This window comes from Salvelinus alpinus, chromosome 27 (genome assembly GCF_045679555.1).
Source record: "Salvelinus alpinus chromosome 27, SLU_Salpinus.1, whole genome shotgun sequence".
NCBI lineage: Eukaryota > Metazoa > Chordata > Actinopteri > Salmoniformes > Salmonidae > Salvelinus > Salvelinus alpinus.
In genome coordinates this window covers 1,395,936-1,400,897 of record NC_092112.1, presented here as the reverse complement: position 1 = coordinate 1,400,897, position 4,962 = coordinate 1,395,936, and positions in this window count along the sequence as shown.

Sequence of the window (4,962 nt, the reverse complement as noted above, 5' to 3'; positions counted from 1 at the left end):
TGGTAGATGTCTAGTCTCCCTTATGGCTCTAATATGATAGTGGTAGTGGGGTGGTAGATGTCTAGTCTCCCTTATGGCTCTAATCTGGTAGTGGGTGGTAGATGTCTAGTCTTCTTTATGGCTCTAATCTGATAGTGGGGTGGTAGATGTCTAGTCTCCCTTATGGCTCTAATCTGGTAGTGGTAGTGGGGTGGTAGATGTCTAGTCTCCCTTATGGCTCTAATCTGATAGTGGTAGTGGGGTGGTAGATGTCTAGTCTCCCTTATGGCTCTAATCTGATAGTGGGGTGGTAGATGTCTAGTCTCCTTTATGACTCTAATCTGATAGTGGTAGGGGGGTGGTAGATGTCTAGTCTACCTTATGACTCTAATCTGATAGTGGTAGTGGGGTGGGGTGGTAGATGTCTAGTCTCCCTTATGGCTCTAATCTGATAGTGGTAGTGGGGTGGTAGATGTCTAGTCTCCCTTATGGCTCTAATCTGATAGTGGTAGATGTCTAGTCTCCCTTATGGCTCTAATCTGATAGTGGGGTGGTATATGTCTTTTTTCCCTTATGGCTCTATTCTGATAGTGGTAGTGGGGTGGTAGATGTCTAGTCTCCCTTATGGCTCTAATCTGATAGTGGTAGATGTGTAGTCTCCCGTATGGCTCTAATCTGATAGTGGGGTGGTAGATGTCTAGTCTCCCTTATGGCTCTAATCTGATAGTGGTAGAGGGGTGGTAGATGTCTAGTCTCCCTTATGACTCTAATCTGATAGTGGTAGTGGGGTGGTAGATGTCTAGTCTCACTTATGGCTCTAATATGATAGTTGTAGTGGGGTGGTAGATGTCTATTCTCCCATATGGCTCTAATATGATAGTGGTGGTAGATGTCTAGTCTCCCTTATGGCTCTAATCTGGTAGTGGGTGGTAGATGTCTAGTCTTCTTTATGTCTCTAATCTGATAGTGGGGTGGTAGATGTCTAGTCTCCCTTATGGCTCTAATCTGGTAGTGGTAGTGGGGTGGTAGATGTCTAGTCTCCCTTATGGCTCTAATCTGATAGTGGTAGTGGGGTGGTAGATGTCTAGTCTCCCTTATGGCTCTAATCTGATAGTGGGGTGGTAGATGTCTAGTCTCCTTTATGACTCTAATCTGATAGTGGTAGGGGGGTGGTAGATGTCTAGTCTACCTTATGACTCTAATCTGATAGTGGTAGTGCGGTGGTAGATGTCTAGTCTCCCTTATGGCTCTAATCTGATAGTGGTAGTGGGGTGGTAGATGTCTATTCTCCCATATGGCTCTAATATGATAGTGGTAGTGGGGTTGTAGATGTCTAGTCTCTCTTATGGCTCTAATCTGGTAGTGGGTGGTAGATGTCTAGTCTTCCTTATGGCTCTAATCTGATAGTGGGGTGGTAGATGTCTAGTCTCCCTTATGGCTCTAATCTGGTAGTGGTAGTGGGGTGGTAGATGTCTAGTCTCCCTTATGGCTCTAATCTGATAGTGGTAGTGGGGTGGTAGATGTCTAGTCTCTCTTATGGCTCTAATCTGACAGCGGTAATGGGGTGGTAGATGTCTAGTCTCCCTTATGGCTCTAATCTGATAGTGGTAGTGAGGTGGTAGATGTCTAGACTCCCTTATGGCTCTAATCTGATAGTGGTAGATGTCTAGTCTCCCTTATGGCTCTAATCTGATAGTGGGGTGGTAGATGTCTAGTCTCCCTTATGGCTCTAATCTGATAGTGGTATAGGGGTGGTAGATGTCTAGTCTCCCTTATGACTCTAATCTGATAGTGGTAGTGGGGTGGTAGATGTCTAGTCTCACTTATGGCTCTAATATGATAGTGGTAGTGGGGTGGTAGATGTCTAGTCTCCCTTATGGCTCTAATATGATAGTGGTAGTGGGGTGGTAGATGTCTAGTCTCCCTTATGGCTCTAATCTGGTAGTGGGTGGTAGATGTCTAGTCTTCTTTATGGCTCTAATCTGATAGTGGGGTGGTAGATGTCTAGTCTCCCTTATGGCTCTAATCTGGTAGTGGTAGTGGGGTGGTAGATGTCTAGTCTCCCTTATGGCTCTAATCTGATAGTGGTAGTGGGGTGGTAGATGTCTAGTCTCCCTTATGGCTCTAATCTGATAGTGGGGTGGTAGATGTCTAGTCTCCTTTATGACTCTAATCTGATAGTGGTAGGGGGGTGGTAGATGTCTAGTCTCCCTTATGGCTCTAATCTGATAGTGGTAGTGGGGTGGTAGATGTCTAGTCTCCCTTATGGCTCTAATCTGATAGTGGTAGGGGGGTGGTAGATGTCTAGTCTCCCTTATGGCTCAAATCTGATAGTGGGGTGGTAGATGTCTAGTCTCCCTTATGGCTCTAATCTGATAGTGGTAGTGGGGTGGTAGATGTCTAGTCTCCCTTATGGCTCTAATCTGATAGTGGTAGTGGGGTGGTAGATGTCTAGGCTCCCTTATGGCTCTAATCTGACAGTGGGGTGGTAGATGTCTATCCTCCCTTATGGCTCTAATCTGATAGTGGGGTGGTAGATGTCTAGTCCCCCTTATGGCTCTAATCTGATAGTGGTAGAGGGGTGGTAGATGTCTAGCCTCCCTTATGACTCTAATCTGATAGTGGTAGTGGGTTGGTAGATGTCTAGTCTCCCTTATGGCTCTAATATGATCGTGGTAGTGGGGTGGTAGATGTCTAGTCTCTTTTATGACTCTAATCTGTTAGTGGTAGTGGGGTGGTAGATGTCTAGTCTCCCTTATGGCTCTAATCTGATAGTGGTAGTGGGGTGGTAGATTTCTAGTCTCCCTTATGGCTCTAATCTGATAGTGGGGTGGTAGATGTCTAGTCTCCCTTATGACTCTAATCTGATAGTGGTAGTGGGGTGGTAGATGTCTAGTCTCCCTTATGGCTCTATTCTGATAGTGGGGTGGTAGATGTCTAGTCTCCTTTATGACTCTAATCTGATAGTGGTAGTGGGGTGGTAGATGTCTAGTCTCCCTTATGACTCTAATCTGATAGTGGTAGTGGGGTGGTAGATGTCTAGTCTCCCTTATGGCTCTAATCTGATAGTGGGGTGGTAGATGTCTAGTCTCCCTTATGACTCTAATCTGATAGTGGTAGTGGGGTGGTAGATGTCTATTCTCCCTTATGGCTCTAATCTGATAGTGGGGTGGTAGATGTCTAGTCTCCCTTATGGCTCTAATCTGATAGTGGTAGTCGGGTGGTAGATGTATAGTCTCCCTTATGGCTCTAATCTGATAGTGGTAGTGGGGTGGTAGATGTCTAGTCTCCCTTATGGCTCTAATCTGATAGTGGTAGATGTCTAGTCTCCCTTATGGCTCTAATCTGATAGTGGGGTGGTAGATGTCTAGTATCCCTTATGGCTCTAATCTGATAGTGGTAGTGGGGTGGTAGATGTCTAGTCTCCCTTATGGCTCTAATCTGATAGTGGTAGTGGGGTGGTAGATGTCTAGTCTCCCTTATGGCTCTAATCTGATAGTGGGGTGGTAGATGTCTAGACTCCCTTATGGCTCTAATCTGATAGTGGGGTGGTAGATGTCTAGTCTCCCTTATGGCTCTAACCTGATAGTGGTAGAGGGGTGGTAGATGTCTAGTCTCCCTTATGACTCTAATATGATAGTGGTAGTGGGGTGGTAGATGTCTAGTCTCCTTTATGACTCTAATCTGTTAGTGGTAGTGGGGTGGTAGATGTCTAGTCTCCCTTATGGCTCTAATCTGATAGTGGGGTGGTAGATGTCTAGTCTCCTTTATGACTCTAATCTGATAGTGGTAGGGGGGTGGTAGATGTCTAGTCTCCCTTATGACTCTAATATGATAGTGGTAGTGGGGTGGTAGATGTCTTGTCTCCTTTATGACTCTAATCTGTTAGTGGTAGTGGGGTGGTAGATGTCTAGTCTCCCTTATGGCTCTAATCTGATAGTGGGGTGGTAGATGTCTAGTCTCCTTTATGACTCTAATCTGATAGTGGTAGGGGGGTGGTAGATGTCTTGTCTCCTTTATGACTCTAATCTGATAGTGGTAGTGGGGTGGTAGATGTCTAGACTCCCTTATGGCTCTAATCTGATAGTGGGGTGGTAGATGTCTAGTCTCCCTTATGGCTCTAATCTGATAGTGGTAGAGGGGTGGTAGATGTCTAGTCTCCCTTATGACTCTAATATGATAGTGGTAGTGGGGTGGTAGATGTCTAGTCTCCTTTATGACTCTAATCTGTTAGTGGTAGTGGGGTGGTAGATGTCTAGTCTCCCTTATGGCTCTAATCTGATAGTGGGGTGGTAGATGTCTAGTCTCCTTTATGACTAATCTGATAGTGGTAGGGGGGTGGTAGATGTCTAGTCTACCTTATGACTCTAATCTGATAGTGGTAGTGGGGTGGTAGATGTCTAGTCTCCCTTATGGCTCTAATCTGATAGTGGTAGAAGTCTAGTCTCCCTTATGGCTCAAATCTGATAGTGGGGTGGTAGATGTCTAGACTCCCTTATGGCTCTAATCTGATAGTGGGGTGGTAGATGTCTAGTCTCCCTTATGGCTCTAATCTGATAGTGGTAGTGGGGTGGTAGATGTCTAGTCTCCCTTATGGCTCTAATCTGATAGTGGTAGTGGGGTGGTAGATGTCTAGTCTCCCTTATGGCTCTAATCTGATAGTGGGGTGGTAGATGTCTAGACTCCCTTATGGCTCTAATCTGATAGTGGGGTGGTAGATGTCTAGTCTCCCTTATGGCTCTAATCTGATAGTGGTAGAGGGGTGGTAGATGTCTAGTCTCCCTTATGACTCTAATATGATAGTGGTAGTGGGGTGGTAGATGTCTAGTCTCCTTTATGACTCTAATCGTTTAGTGGTAGTGGGGTGGTAGATGTCTAGTCTCCCTTATGGCTCTAATCTGATAGTGGGGTGGTAGATGTCTAGTCTCCTTTATGACTCTAATCTGATAGTGGTAGGGGGGTGGTAGATGTCTAGTCTACCTT